General features: G+C 46.1%; 1 protein-coding gene across 2 annotated transcripts in view; it reads left to right on the top strand.

The window, feature by feature from the left end:
* Positions 1-16,169, top strand: part of SPTB (spectrin beta, erythrocytic) — a 141,620-nt gene that overhangs the window by 42,957 nt on the left and 82,494 nt on the right. Inside the window, exon 1 of one of the 2 annotated variants that reach the window (XM_047795343.1) lies at positions 14,987-15,079. The exons of the other annotated variant lie outside the window; for it this stretch is intronic. The gene's annotated coding sequence lies outside the window, so the exon portion shown is untranslated. Of the gene's footprint in view, positions 1-14,986; positions 15,080-16,169 lie in introns of those variants that run through there. 2 annotated transcript variants of the gene reach the window in all.

Here is a 16,169-nt window from a genome sequence, read left to right as displayed (position 1 = left end):
TTTTGGAGTCCCTTGCAGACTATTTTAGCAATGATCACGCACTTCTCCATGCTGTTCAGATGACCTACCCTGGCTTATGTGTCCACCACCCTGGCCACATGCACGTGCCTCCCTGGGAACGGCAGGCACTTGGCACCTCTTGCCGCCCAGGCCCCAGCCAAGCTCTTTGGAGTCAGGCCTCTTTAAGAGAGGAATGTGGTAGCAGTTACTTTACAGGCAGCTCAGCCTGATTATGGGGTGAGGCACTGACGTGCTGTCCAGTTGGGAGCTTCTGGGTAGCCCATTTACAGTGCTCATAACTGGGGGTACCCTTGTCTCGGGTGCTTTGAGGTGATAACACTTGCCGCGCTCGTTAACAGATAGGCGGAGCATGCTATCAAACTGCGGCACCTTGGAAAACCTGCAGAAACCCTCCTCTGGTTCCACACATAGGGGTTTCCCTTCTTCTGAAAATAGATATGCATTGTGTTAAAGAGGGACCCTAAAAATAGAGTGGAGCTGAATGGAAGAACTGAAGGACTAAACACAGACATTTCCCTCTGATGTATTTGCTGCTTGTTTGTTCTGGGAAAGTCATCCTACCCAGCTTTCCTATCCTGTCTGTGTCTGTGATGATTTGGGGGGAAGGTGCTTGGAGATCCTCAACAGGAAATGTGGGTCTGATGCTGGCTAGATCCCCAGTGCATTTGTGTTCTGAAATCTCAGGGCTGGATTAACTGTGACCCTAAAGGGCCTCTTGGCCTCCCAACCTAGATCATCTTTCTTTCCTGTTGCCTTTCTTGATGTTCCTGTTGCCTGGTGTTGAGCTGGATGTGGAAGACTCTGTCCCAGATGATTTAAAAACTGTTTATAGGCACCCTGCTCCTTTGATCTCCCCATTCCTCCCCCCAGTGGGCTTGGGTCAGGCAGGGATGTGATCACAGTGGTTAAGGGCATAGGTTCTGAGCCTGAAAGCCTGGGTTTGAATCCTGGCTCCATCACTTACTGGCTGATGGATAAGGACAAATCACTGAACTCTCTGATAAACCTCAGTCTCCTCATCTATAAAATGGGGATAATAAGAGTTATAAATAAATGGGTCTTAATTAGCTTGAAAAACCTTTGCACAGTAAAGGAAACCGTTGACAAAATGAAAAGGCAACCTACGGAATAGGAGAAAGTTTTTGCAAACGATATGACTGGTGAGGGCATATCCAACATATATAAACAGCTCACAGTACTCAACATAAACAACAACAACAACAACAACAAAAAAAAAAACTCAGGAGTTCCTGTTGCTGGTCAGTGGGTTAAAAACCTAACTAGTATCCACGAGAATGCAGGTTCAATCCCTGGCCTTACTCAGTGGGTTAAGGATCTGGTGTTGCCATGAGCTGTGGTATTGGTTGTAGACGTGGTTCGGATCCTTCACTGCTGTGGCTATGGCATAGGCCAGCGCCACAGCCACAGCAATGCCAGATCTGAGCCACATCTGTAACCCACCACGGCCCCCGGCAGCGCTGGATCCTTAACCCACCAAGTGAGGCCAGGGATCGAACCTACGTCCTCATGGATGCTAGTTATGAGGTTTGTTTCTGCTGAGCCACAATGGGAACACCTCAGGTTTTTAAGTTAGCAGTGAAAAAAAGGGTTGAGATAGCAGCAAAGTGTAGAAGCCTGGTAATGTTTCTTCCCTAGAGGGAGATGGTCGCTAGCCTAATGGTTAGCGCTTAGATAGCCTCCAGAGCAAGGAGCCCGGTGTGTTCCCATTGAACTCTCACACGTGGGAAGGAATGACAGATAACAGGCTCTGTGGGTCACGGCTCTCCAGATGATGTGTATGAATAGGTGTCCTCCTTCAGGTCACAAGGAGGCTTCTTGGAATAGCTTCAGAGTTCTTTGGGGGAGCAGATCCCCTTCAAGAGTAATATGCCTTATAAGGCCTGGGGTTGCATCTCAAACAATTTCAGGGTTATGTACATGGCCATGCATTTGAGGCCATCCATATTAACCTTGTAGCTTTCAAGGCTTTTTTTTTCTTAGTATTTATAAAAGGTATTTTGAGATCTTTAAGCCATGAGTTTAAACAAATGCCACAGGAAATCTCACCTCTTCTGGCTCTCATTCCATATGCAGGAAAGACTCAAATATGCATATTAGCCATGTAGGGTATTCTCAATGGCCAGATAGGCCATTGTCTTGGAGAGATCCTAAGGTGGAAATCCCTCCTCCCCTGCCTCCCTCCTTTCCTTCTCCTCCTCCTTCTTTCTCTCTTTCTTTCTCTCTCTCTTTCTCTCTCTCTCATGAGAAGGAAGAAGTTTTCTTCTGGATGGGAACAGAGTGTGAACCAAACTCTCAGAAAACCTGAGTTCAAGGCTTGGCTTTGCCACCGAAGTACTGGGAAAGGAACTTGACCTCTTAGTTTAACTGAAACTGATATTAATGGTACTTCCCCCACTTCCATCCAGCCTCCCAAGGTTGTTAGAAGGATCGAAAAGAAATTGCATGAGAAAACTTTCTGATAAAATATTGTTTACCTGGACAAGAAAATCACCACTTCCTGTCATCAGCACTCAACTCAAATGCCATCTCTTCCATGAAGACTTCTCTGGTTTCTCCAGCATTTGATATTCTCTCCTGACTCTGAAATCCTGTGATATTTTGCTTATGCCTCTCTCTTGACACTTAAATAATTTTATCCTTTTGTATCATTACTTATATCCATGTCTTAGGCAACTGGAAGGCAGAATCCATGCCTATACCATAATTATATTCTCATTATAGTACATTGAACTAATTATTCTACATCATTATTATCAGAAGTTCATAACTGCACCTACACATGGTAGGTACTCAATAAATATTTGTTTTTAGGGTTTTTTTTGTGCTTTATCTTTTTTTATTACTCAATGAACTTATCACACCTGTAGTTGTACAATGATGTTTTTAGTATTTTTGCTTATGCTATGTTTTTAGTTGCAGTTTTGTTTTTAGATTTATTGTATAATTTAAGTACAGTAAAATTTATTCTTTCAGTGAACATTTCTATAGATTTTAACAAATACATATATCGTTGTATAACTGCCACCACAATCAACCTCCAGAATTCCCTCATTTCTCTTGTCAGCCTCTTTCCCCAGCCCTAACCCCTGGCAACTAGGGATTTGTTTTCTGTCCTTATAATTTTGCCTTTTCCAGAATTTCATATAAATTGAATCATGCAGTATGCAACCTTTCAAATCCAGCTTCTTTCACCTAACATAATGCATCTGTAATTCATTCATGTTATGTTTAGTATATCTATTCTTTTTTATGACTAAGTAGTATTTCACTATTTAGTTATACCACAGTTGGTTATACCACAGTATATCCATTTACCAGTTAATGAACATTTAGGTTGTTTCCAGTTTCTGGTCATTATAAATAAAGTTGCTGTAAACATTTGCATAGAGGGTTTTGTGAGAACCCAGGTTTTTATTTCTTTAGGGTAAAAATACCTAGGAGTATGATTGCTAGACCATATGTAAGTTTAATTTCATAAGAAACTGCCAAACTCTTTGCCAGCCAGAGTGCTGTACTATTTTACATTCCCACCAGCAATGTTTGATAGTTCTAGTTACTCTGCATCCTGACTAGCACTTGTTATTGTCAATTTTTTTAAAAGCCATTCTAGTAGACATGTAGTGATATCTTATTGTCGATGTAATTTGCACTTCCCTAATGATGAATAAAATTGGGCATCTTCATGTGCTCATTTGTCATCCATATATCTTTTGAGGAAATATTTGTATAAACCTTTTGCACGTTTTCTTTTGGCCACACCTGCGGCACATGGAAGTTCCTGGGCTAGGGATTGAACCCATGCCACAGCAGAGACCTGAACCACTACAGTGACAACGTGAGATCTTTAACCCACTGCACCACAAGATAACTCAATTAAAAATGAGTAAAAGGTAGAGTTTTTTTTTAATTAATTAATGAATTTTGAGAGTTCTTTATATACTCAAGTCCTCTATCAGATACATCTTACAAGTATTTTCTCCCAGTCTATGGCTTATATTTTCATTCTCTTAACAATATTTTTCAAAGAGCAGATATTTTTATTTTTGGTGGTCAAAGTAACTCAAATTTGTCTTTTATGATACCTGATCTTCTACGGATCAAACTTTTGGTGTTGTGTCTAAAATATTTTGCTTAACCCAACATTACAGAGACTTTTCTCCTGTTTTTTTTTTTTTTCTTTTCTTTTTCTAGAAGTTTCAGGTTTTACATATAGGCCTATAATCCATTTTATGTTTATTTCTGTTTGTGCTGTGAGTTATAGGTAGAGGTTCATTTTATTTTTCATTTGGTATCCAGTTTTTCATGGAAATATTGTCCTTTCTCCATTATGTTATTTTTGCACCTTTGCCAATAATATAGGTATATATCAGTCTATTTCTGGATTTTAGTCTAATCCACTGATCTGTATGTCTATTCTTTTACCATGCTATGCTAGCTTGATGGCTGTAGCTTTATGGTAAGTCTTAAAATCTGGTAATGTGAATCCTCCACTTTTGATCATTTTTTAAAAATAGTTTTGCTGTTCTGTTTTCTTTGCCTTTCCATAGAAAATTTAGAATCAGCTTGCTGATTTCTAAACCCCCCCCCCAAAAAAAACCCGTGGGTATTTTAATTGGCATTGAATTTATAGGTCAGTTTCAGGAAAATTTACATCTTAATAATATTGAATCTTCCAATCCATGGCTGTAGACCTTTAATTTCTTTCATGGCTGTTTTGTAGTTTTTAGCCTCTTGATCTTGCACATATTTTGTTCTGTTTATACCTAAGTATCCATGGGTGGGGGGTGGTGTTTTTGTTCAATACCAATTTGTTGAATTTATTAATAAGCAGTGCCAGCCTACTTGTGAATGCTTGTCTTGAGTTCATCAAAGTTCTTGGTTATGGTCAGATAGCAGTGAGGCTTAGAGGTCTGAGTATAACTCTGGAAGGCAGGAAATAGGGCTTCATTATGTACTCTTCTCACCACATTCTCTAACGTTGGACAGCTCCTTCTCCCACTGAGGGTCTGCATCCTAGCACACGTCACACATTGAGTTAAGGCTATACTTTTCAGGAGCCCTTTAGGTAAAGCTGGCTTTCTCTGTAGGTGCAATTTACAGTTGCTTTCCTTGCTCAATTTGAATGTGCTGAGTGGCCTGTCTGACCAACCATTTCTCGTCTATTTGGCTCCTATACTATCTCTTTCATATCCCTCTTTTCTTTCTCTCTCTTTTTTTTGTCTTTTTTTTTTTTTAGGGTCGAACCCAAGGCATATGGAATTTCCCAGGCTAGGGGTCCAGTTGGAGCTGCAGCTGCTGGCTTATGCCACAACCACAGCAATGCAGGGGGGATCTGAGCCAAGTCTGTGACCTGCACCAGAGCTCACAGCAGCACCGGATTCTTTAACCCAGTGAGCGAGGCCAGGGGTCGGACCCGTGTCCTCATGGCTACTAGTCGGGTTCATTGCCGCTGAGCCACAACAGGAACTCCCATATCCCTCTTTTGGATAAGGTAACCTGTTTCCATACGGTGCTTATTAAGCTGTGCTCCCTGGGGGAGATGCTCTGCCCCTTGGAAGGTAGATACATCTGTTTCATCCAATTAACATGTCCTAATTGAGTCCCTACCGTGTGCAGAGACCTCCAAGGTGAAAAATGTCATTCTTCCCTTTGCGGAGTTTACTTTGATGGGGAATTAGGTTGTCTGAATCCATTTTATTTTGAAGTAGGGATGGAAGTGGGTCTGAAGGAGGAGTTCCACTTGGGTCATTCAACTCAGTGGAGGAACCTGGTTCAAGGGAGTTGGGAGCTTGGATGCTTGAGGCAAGGGTGAGAGAGAAAGAGAGTTGCAGAGGGGCGATGGGTTAATGACAATGGACTCCACCTACTATGTGTTTTCCTTCTTGCTAATAGTGTATATACTGAGCAGACCCGCAAACGTGATACTGAGGTTTCTTTGTAAATAACAATATCTGGAGTTATATGATACTATATAGTTTGTACATTGTTTTCATGTAACTGCATATAATCTGTTCAACACCTTGATGTGTGTAAGTGGCAGGTATATTGATGAGGGCATCCTAGCTGCTCAAAAAACGAACTGTAAAAGAACATTGTTTTTTCTGGCTCACATCACAGACGAGTAAATGGGTGTAAACTGAGGGGGAGACTTTGATCCCCACCGTCCTCCAGGAAATCAGATTCTTTTCATCTTAGTCCTTTAGTCTTGGTCCTTTAGTTTAGTCCCCTAGGAATTTAGGGGAAAGAATAAGGAGTCATGGGGAATATTTTTGTAAGATCTTGAAGTGTTGTCACTTGTGCTTCATTCAGTCACACAACCGCAGCTAACCACAGGGGCGACTGGAAGATGCCTCCAAGCTGTGTGTAGAAAGAATAGAATTTGGACATGGGCTGGCCCGATCCTGTGCCACAGAATCACAAAGTATTTCCCTCACTTTACAGCCAGAGGAACTGAGGTCCAGAGTGGTTCAGTGAGAGAGAGAAGAGAACACAACTGCTAAGCACACGAGTTAGGATTTCAGCCCAGGTCTGCTGTTTTGATGGAACAGGAATAATAATAGTAATAGCAGTAATAATAGTAATACGATCTACCAGCCTGTGAGTGCGAGTGTGTATTAAGTGGGGCGATATATGTGAAAGTATGAGTAAACTCCAGGTTCCCTTCCTAGCCTTGGGCTTTGCTGCACAGTCACATAAAGAACAAGTCTTTTTCTTGAGGACTGTGGGCAGCAGAGTGATTGGGCGAGTCAGCAGCTGGTGCCTCCCCATCCACAGACCCCAGAGAAGAAAGCTCAGTGGATTCTAGTGGCTGAGGGGTGCCCTCTCCACAGACTGGGAGATTGTGCACAGGAAGAGCTGGCTCTGCTGGGCCCGGAGAGGCTGCCCTTGCTTTTGCTTCAAGACTGGAGCCTTGCGGGCAACATCCTGTTTGTCCCCAGAGGATGGCCCCTCTGCGTCAGGCTCATGCCCTGGCCGAGGATGGGCAGGTCCTCCAGCCAGCACCTGTTCCCTCAGGACTCCTTGTGGGCCTGAGCAACTTTTAAAAGATTAATTTTAATTGAATTATTTTAAAAGCTCTAACATGAATGAATACCAAATTGGCACCCACAACTTATGTATTATTTATAGGTTCAACTTTTAAAATAGCTTGCTTTGTTTGTGTAGCAGAGATGTATGGCTAGAAACCATTCTCTGACTGACATTTCTGTGACACATGAGAAAGAATATATAAAAGAGTCCTCAGCTCAGTGGGGTGGGGCCTCCCTGTCTAGAAAAGTTCTGGGTCAGGAGCGGAAGCTTTCATCAGGTTCAGGTGAGGAAACTGAGATGTGGGTTGAGTCAGAGCTGCTCTACCGGGAAGGTTGGAAGGCATTCGTAGGAGTTGGGTGCTGCTGTCTCTGCCTGTTCCTTATGATACCACAGTCCAGCAAAAGACAGAAATGGTGGGGATGTGTGGCTGAGGCGGCAGGGGCAACAGTGACACTGTCAGGGCATCAGTGCCCAGCCCGCATCCATAGCACTCCTGCTGTGTGCCACATTTCCAGCCCCTTCAGCACCTTGACCTCCAAGCTGGCCTTCCAATAGTGTGTCCTCTCTAGGAGCTGCTCTCATCCTCTTAAGGGGCGACGCTCTGCATTTCTCAGTTCTCACCCATTTGTTCAACATTTTCTAGCCCCACTTCATGTACCTGGCATTATGCTGGGCAATTGAGACCAAAAGAATGAATGAGGATATCCCTGGCTTCAAGCAGCTTATGGTTTATTGGAAAAGACTGAGAGATAGATTCTTTTCCTACCCTGTGGCTAAGTGCTTTGATGAAAATGAGCACTGAGTGTGATAGGATCCTGGAAGTAGAGCTCCCACCTCCCACTGCTACAGGGGGTCGGGGTGAAGATGGGGAGCTTTCTTTTTTTTTTTTTTTGTCTTTTGTCCTTTTAGGGTCACACCCTTGGTGTATGGAGGCTCCCAGGCTAGGAGTCAAATCAGAGGGGCAGCTGCTGGCCTATGCCACAGCCACAGCAACACCAGATCCGAGCTGCATCTGCCACCTACACCACAGCTCATGGCAACTCCGGATCCTTAACCCACTGAGCGAGGCCAGGAATCAAGCCCGCAACCTCATGGTTCCTAGATGGATTTGCTTCCGCTGCGCCAGGATGGGAACTCCTGATGGAGAGCTTTTTTGAAGGAGGTGAAAGCTAAGATGAGTCTGAAGGATAAGAAATTATTCTGAAAAAGAGAGAGGGTGTTCCAGGTTTAGGGAACAGTGTGAGCAGAGAGCATATCCAGAGAGAGCTGGAAAGTAGGATTGGGAAAGTAGGGAGGGTTGGATAGAGTGGTATTTAGGTAGGGGATAGATTATGAAGGGCTTTGACTCTGATTTATTATGGGGTTTTAACTTTCTTTAAGATAGAGAGGTGCTGTGAAATGGAAGTGACATAATCATAGTTATATTCTAAGATGATCTTTCTGGCCATGATATAGAGGGTGGGTTGGGATGATAGGCAAAAGAGCAAATATGGGTGCAGAGAAGTCAGCAGGAAACCACTAGACTTGAAATGACATTGGCCAGAAGTGAGGGGGAGCAGTGGAGACAGAGAAGAAGAGAGATTTGCAAGACATTGAGGGGACTGAGTTGATGAGATACTGGGTCTTCTACCACTGTAGGTTTGGGTTTACACCATTGGGATATTGGTGGACTAAGAACATGTCAGGAAGGACTGGGACCAGGATGGTGATAGATTCAAATGGGGATGATGCTGAATATGAGAGGCCTGAGGGCACTTCAGTTAGATGTTCAGAAGGCAGCTGGTTGTGATGGATGGGAGTTGAGGAGACAGACTTGGAAGCATTAGCATGAGGTTGTCATTCAGGTCATGGGAGTACAGGAGATAGTCTAAGAAGAGCACACAGCCAGAGGAAGAATGGAGGGGCCAGGAGAGAACCCCGGGGAACACCATCATTCAAAGGAGAGGAGGAGGAAGGGTAGCCCACAAAGCAGGCTAAGGAGGAAGAGCCAGCGAGCTAAGAGAGAACAAAGAGCATGTCCTGAAAGACAAAGGAAGTGATTTCAGGAAATTTTGGAAGGGCCAACAGAGCTTAATGCTGCTGAGAAATCAAGATAAGACCTGAAAAGCATCTGTTGTTTTAAGGAACAAGGAAGGGAGGTGTCAGTGACTTTTGGCAAGAATAGCTTCATGAACCAATGGGGGAAGCCAGCTTTCAGTGTGTTGAGGAGTGAATTGGGTGTGGGATGAGGATGTTCTCATGAATATAGACAGAAATACTGTATCTGTTCTTAACCTTAGGAGCAGAGGCCTCATCATACTTCTCAGTTCATCATCATTATTTTCTAGGCAAGTTCCCTCTTCTGGTTGGTTTGTTGGTTGGGTGATTAGTTTCCTTTCATCTCCATGTCCCTTTTCCATTTCCCTCACTCCACCTAGAGGCAACAACGCTTAAGAGTTTTCCTTTGTATGTATTCTTTTAATATATATATTGTTTGATAATGCGTATGTTTTGAATTTATGTCAGTGATGTCTCATAGATCTCATTCTGTTTATTTATCTTATCCAGCGCCATGTTTTTACATCCTCCAGTGCTGCCATGTGTCCTCCATATGTGCATTCACCACATTTTACTGTCCGCCCCCCCAGTTATGGACACACAGGTTGTCTTTACCTCCCCACCACTGTAGTGAACATCCTTGCACCTGTCCCCTTTTTGACCTGTGAGAACGTCTTTGGTCTATATGACCAGGAACAGAGTTGTAGATATATAAGCTGCCTGAGAACTGCAGGCTGCCTTCCAGAATGGCTGAGCCAGTCCACACTCTCACCAGCAGTGCACGAGGGTCCAGCCGTGCACATCACCAGCTACAGCTTGTGTTATCCAGCTTGATAATGTTTGCCCCTCACATCTCCTTATCTTAGCATTTCTGGGTTAACGAATGAACTCAAGTGCCTCTTCTTAGGGTTTTAGCCTTTTGGATCTCCTCTTCTGTAAATCACCTCTTCATCTCCTTGGCAACTTTGTTAAGAAATTCGACTTGGAAAGGGAGGAAAGAAGGGATGGCAAAGAGGAGTTTTATTTAAGATGAGAAAGACTCGAGCATGTCAAAATGAAAATGGAAGGGAGAAAAAGCTAAAGATTCATCTTCTCCCCAGGAGTGGAAAGATGGCCTGAGGCAAGGATCTGGCCTCACCCAGCAATAAAAATGAGACTGGGGGAGGGAGTGGGACAGATGAGGGGGAATCGGGGCACAGACCATCAGTAGCTTTCCCTGATCCCAGCTTTACTGCCCCCTCCACTTGGTTGTAGAGGCAGTGGAGGATCCATGGGGAAAGGTGACCTCCCTCAGATTCTAGGAAAATGTTATATTGTGTTTCTAAATGTTGGAAAATCATATTTGTTTTAAATTGCAGGGAGAGAGGAGAGATGCCTAAATTTCAGCACATGGGTTATGACCCAAATAAAGTTGTAGAGGCATGTGACACACAGTGGGGTGGGAGATATGCAAACCCTCTAGGTTGGAGCAGAATTGGCGTAAGAGAGAACATGAGCTCAGCGCTGAATTGTGTAGGGCTCTGGATTAGACTGTGCTGAAATTCTGGAGTAGAGGCATGTCTTTATGAAGAAGACTGTGTCCGGGGGTGGAAGAGGCCAAGCACAGACAAGTTTGGACCATTACACAAGTCCACATCCATGCAGGAAATGGTTAAGCACCTGGAGTGGAAACTTTAGAACATAAAAGGATGACAGATGCAAGACACTTGGCAGAGTCTTCATGACTGGTGGCGGTGATGGATCCATATTGAATAAGTGCTCCATACACATAAGTGGGCTATCTGCATGAGTACCACGTGGGTCAAGGAATAAGGTGGGATAGAGGCTCCAGTGTTTGAGCTTAGGTCTCTAGGAAAAAGAGAATATTTATTGAGCACCTATATATCCCAAGCATAGTGCTAAGCACTGGAATACAGTAATGAACGAGACAGACTTGGCTGCTGTGTGCAAGGAACCTATAGTCTAGGCAGGAGGAGGCCAAAATGAAAGTAAACCGACAGATGCATGAGTAATTTGTTATGATGTGGGCTATGAAGGGGTCACACGAAGTGCCCACATTGAGGATGGCAAAGGACTCAGCTTACATGGGGTGCTTGGGGAGGACTTCCACAAGGGAGTGATATCTCAGAGGAGACCTAAGGAAGGAGGAGGAGCCAGATACCAAAGATGCTCCAGGAAGTGTTCTAGGCCAGAGGCACAGTGTGTGCAAGAGCCAGAGCTGGGGGAAATGGCAATTGAGAACTGAAAGGAGACCTACAGGTTGCAAGTTGTTGTCCAGTTCTTAGTGATGTTAAAATTCATCAGTGGGAGTTCCCGTCGTGGCGCAGTGGTTAACGAATCCGACTAGGAACCATGAGGTTGCGGGTTCGATCCCTGCCCTTGCTCAGTGGGTTAACGATCTGGCGTTGCTGTGAGCTGTGGTGTAGGTCGAAGATGCGGCTGGGATCCCGAGTTGGTGCGGCTGTGGTGTAGGCTGGCTGCTACAGCTCCAATTAGACCCCTAGCCTGGGAACCTCCATATGCCGCGGGAGTGGCCCAAGAAATGGCAAAAAGACAAAAAAAAAAAATTCATCAGTGAATTCAGGTGTTGGGAACTTGATCCCATTGTATAATTCTCCATCAGTCTGTTATCTAATGGTTTTTTTATTTTTCTGAATCAATTGTTTTAGGAGAGCCTATTCCCAACTATTATTTCAACCTATTCTTGACCACTTCCAATGTTGAGACCACATTAGCTCCCTGTGCAGTTTTCATCAGAGAAGAAAGAAGAAGAGAAATTAGACATTCAGCTTTTCACTTGGAGTACCACAGAATTACTACGTATTCTGAAAGAGGTGGCCAGTGACTGTCTTGAAAGAAGTGAGTTGGGAGAGATGAGAAGTAGGAGTGGATTTCGGTAGCTTTCTGTAAATGTAATATCGAGTCCAAGGATCCCAATAGAACATAACCTTTGAAAACTATATACTAAGAGTATCATCTCTCCTCTCTCCTTTAATCATTCCCAGCAGACATTTGCCTCTGTGTTGGACGTGAGGCACTGATGGATGTTGTTAAGAGAAAGGGCTGATGGGCCAGTCCCCATAGCAGAGCTGAGCAGCACCTGTTCCCCAGTCAGATCCCTGCAAGAACTCTTGGGGCCACGATCCCACACTCCTCCCCCATCCAGGCAGCTGCAGCAAAACTGAAGCCATTTCTTAGTAGGAGATTTTTCCATGATGAGGGTGGACAAGTTGTGACATGTGGGCCTGAAGTCCCTGCCTAGTGACAGACACTGGAGCAGAAGAGTCTGGGTAAAACCTTACCGAATAGCAATGGACTGGCATGACCAGGATATGATAAATACATGAAGATCCTGGATAGTGGCAATGATGGATGGGAACCTTGAGACATTAAGAACCCATGCCACACCCCGGTAAGGATGCACTGGCAGCCAGGCTGGGTGGGAATGGGAACTGCGGACTGTGGGAAAGCAGAATGTGTTCTGGGGAGAGGAAGCAGCTTGGCCCAGGGACTGCTGGTGACATCCATCTCCTGGAAAGGTCACCCACAGGTGGTATGCTTGCCTGGGTCTCACTGTCACCCCGTGGTCCTGAAACTCCCCTCCTCTGCTGTCCTGGGAGCCTTCTGCTCAGTCTTAGCCATATTGAGACTGAGCTGTAATTTCTAGGTAGAGGCATCTGCTAGACAGATGGAGGTTGGGGATGGAGATGGATTTAGAGTACTTGACACTGGGTGTCTCATTGGTTCTCATGCTCTTTCAGCATGCATTTCTATACATGACTGTTCTTTAAGGTGTCTGTGAATATGCAATGAGATTATGGTCAAGGTCAAAGGGAGCAGAAGGATGTTCCGTTTTGGTAAGTGCATTGGCAGAAAAGTTCCAGAGAAGTTTTAGGATTTAATCTTCTGACCTGGGTTGCCATAGTATCAAAATATGTTTTATTATTGTTATTATTATTATTTTGTCTTTTGTCTTTTTAGGGCCACACCCACAGCATAGAGTTTCCCAGGCTAGGGGTCTAATCAGAGCTGTAGCTAGCAGCCTACACCACAGCAACGCTGGATCCTTAACCCACTGAGCGAGGCCAGGGATCGAACCCGCATCCTCATGGATACTGGTAGGGTTCATTAACCACTGAGCCATGACAGGAACGCCCCGAAATATGTTAAAAGCAGGTTTGCAGTAGCATAAAAGGACAGGAAAAAATAGGAAGTAGGCAAGGGATCAAACCTTACAGCTAAAGAGAAAATGGAGTCTACATTCTCTGTTTAAGGAAAACTGTATTGAAGCTCTCACAACAGCCTGCACCTGTGACACTGCTAAGGTAGCATGGCATCAGACTATATGTCCCCTGTTTTCCACTCCTAGACTTTGTTGATGTTCACATTTTCGTGGCCCAGGAAAGAGGAGATGGGGAGGGGAGGGGAAGAAAAGAGCATCCATCCTCTTCTGCTCAGCACTGCAGGGAGGGCTGAAGGGAGCTCTCATGAGGGCTCTGGCAGCACCCTGCAGACAGGGAGAGAAGCTGGCACAGCAGCCACTTCCTGGGTTTCTACCCACCCCAGGGATTGGCTGGGCAAAGCATGTGGGGTTTGCAGTTCCGAGGCCTAACACCTGATCTCTGAAGCGGATGGGTCCCTGGGCATGGGAGCGAAGGGTGGGGCTGTGGGTTGCATCAGTGATGTTGTGAAATCCATTTCCCAGGCAGGAGCTCCTTGTGCAAGTGGGAGTGCTGTGCAATTCCATGGGCTTTTCAGTACTGAGCTGTGGGCCAGTCTTCTATGATGCTCAAAGCGTAACCTGGATAAGGCTGAGCCTTGGACTCTGTGTTTGGAGATAGACCTGTCCCACTGCTGACAGGCAGGCAGATGGACAAGGGCAGGCAGGATCTCCTGGGCACAGGCCAGAGAAGACCCATCTACCCTCTGACAAAGGTCTGGTGGGTTATCAGAAGGACTTCTAGGGGGCCTGAAGGTGAATCAGAGGGTGAAGGAACAAGGAACTCCTTTTTACATCTTTTTTTCCTGGGTTCGCTGGCAGGGAATTGAGGGGCAAGTTGGGACCTATTTTCAGCCGTGGGATTGCTGTCTGCCTTGCTTCAGGAGGCCAAATCTGGCTGCATAGATGAATTATATCCCTAAAAATGTGACTGAATTGTGACGTTGTCAATGCTGTGGCTCGGGTTCAATCCCTGGCCTGGGAACTTCTGCCAAAAAAAAAAAAAAAAACTCCCAAACAAAAAACTGTGACTGAATCACCTCAACTCCAGGTTCTCTTCCTCTATCAACTTAAAGGTCATTTTCCTGACTCCCCATTCGGTTAGGTGTCCCCACCATGACTGCCCAGTCTATGCTCTTCTTTTTGGTCCTGGTGGTTTCTTTGTTGCCAGGCTTTGGACAGTTATGGGTGACCCTGGGTTGAAGTTGGTGTTCCAGGTTATCTGGTGGGAATAACCATCTGTATCTTCCATCTTTTCTTACTTTGCTCTCTTCTGCTTCTCACACCTGATTCTCCACGCTTCTCCCCTTGGCGCTGAACACACTGGCCGCCCCACCCCTTTGGCGCTGATGGGATGCCATCTGGGCAGGCCGCTGGGGTGGGCACGGCTGGGGGGCAGGAGGAAGAGGGCCTCTCTTTAGTTTCTGAATCTCTTTCCCTGGTGTTTGTCTTCAGGGACCTGACCCTTCTTAAAAACAAAACAAAACAAAACAAAACAAAAAAACGGAGATGTGTATTTAGACCCATGCTTGTGTTTTTTCACAATCCCGGCAGAGCCACTGCCTGGCTGCTGCCTTCTCAGAGCTGCAGTTGCAGGAGGCCTGGCGTTTTTAAGCAGGATGAATTGCTGTCGAGTGGCTGCTCTCCCGCACCCAGGGCCATCAATCTTGTCTTGAACGCCGGGGCCTGCTGGTCTGGCTGCTCAGGCTCATCTTTCTGGGGCAGACTTATTTACGGAGCCGCGCAGCAAAGGTAATCTCACTCCCCCCCCCCGGCCCCGCGGCCTGGGCCTCTCCCAGCCACTCTTAAAAATAGCCCGAGCCCCGGAGGAGCGCCAGGGTCCGGTTACCTCCTGCCCGCAGGATCTGATCTCACCTCGCTTCCTGAGCCTGGCAGCTCGGTCCTGCTCAGGGGCCACTGGTCAGCCTGTCAGTCCCTCTCCCACCCAGAGCTCCAAGCAGGCAGTAGTTTCCCTTAAGGGAGGTGGGAAGGGCATGGGGAGTCCAGCCCAGCCACCTCTGCCCAGTGCGATGGACCTCTCAGCGCTGGAAGCAGCATGTCTGTCTGTCTGCCTGTCAGGAGGGACAAGGCTGTGGGGGTCCCCAGCCTGGAATCCCAGGATGTACCTTTTCGGGGTGATGGCTGGCTCCCCCACCTCCACCTTCCCTTGCCCTGTGTAGCGAACCCCTTGGCCAAGCGCTGGAAGCTGGGGAGTGGCCTCTGTCCCAGCGTGCTGTGTTCTTTCCCCACCTGCTTTCCTAAAACCCACCCGCTCAAGGGGGATAAAGTGGCCTCTTCCCAGCACAGCAGAGATTCCCGGCATGACCTTGGTGAGCCTCGTCCCCCAGGCCTTGGTTTCCTCCCTTGTGCCGTTAGGGTGGATCGTTCTGGCTGCTGTCGTACCTCAAAGGGATGTGGTGGGATTGATTAATCAAACTGGGGGAAAGAGTCCGAAGCCTGAAGAGAATGAAAAATAAGGGCTCTAGCGCTGCAGTTACGCTTGGGCTGGTGCGCTTGCTTCATTTCTTCCTCAGGCGTGTGCCTGCTTGGGTGGGTGGGTATGCATTGGATCGAGTGCGTGTGTGTATGTGTGGTGTGTGTGCACACGCTCCTGGAGGGCATGGCTTACCTCACAGCTCACTAGTTGTCGGCACTTGTTATTCATCTGCCTCACAGCCTCCCCACCCCCACTGCCTTTGTTCTCTTGGCTGAGAAGGCTCTGGGCTCCCTGTCCTCTGTTACAGACTCAATCTTGGGGTTCCATAAGCAAGCTGGGGAGATGACGGAAGGGCAGGTACAGGTGAGGAAGTTAAGACTGAAGGGAGGGGAGTTCCCGTCGTGG

This window comes from Phacochoerus africanus, chromosome 9 (assembly GCF_016906955.1).
Source record: "Phacochoerus africanus isolate WHEZ1 chromosome 9, ROS_Pafr_v1, whole genome shotgun sequence".
NCBI classification, from domain to species: domain Eukaryota; kingdom Metazoa; phylum Chordata; class Mammalia; order Artiodactyla; family Suidae; genus Phacochoerus; species Phacochoerus africanus.
The sequence above is the reverse complement of the archived record's forward strand: the minus strand, read 5'-3'. Positions and strand labels throughout refer to the sequence as shown.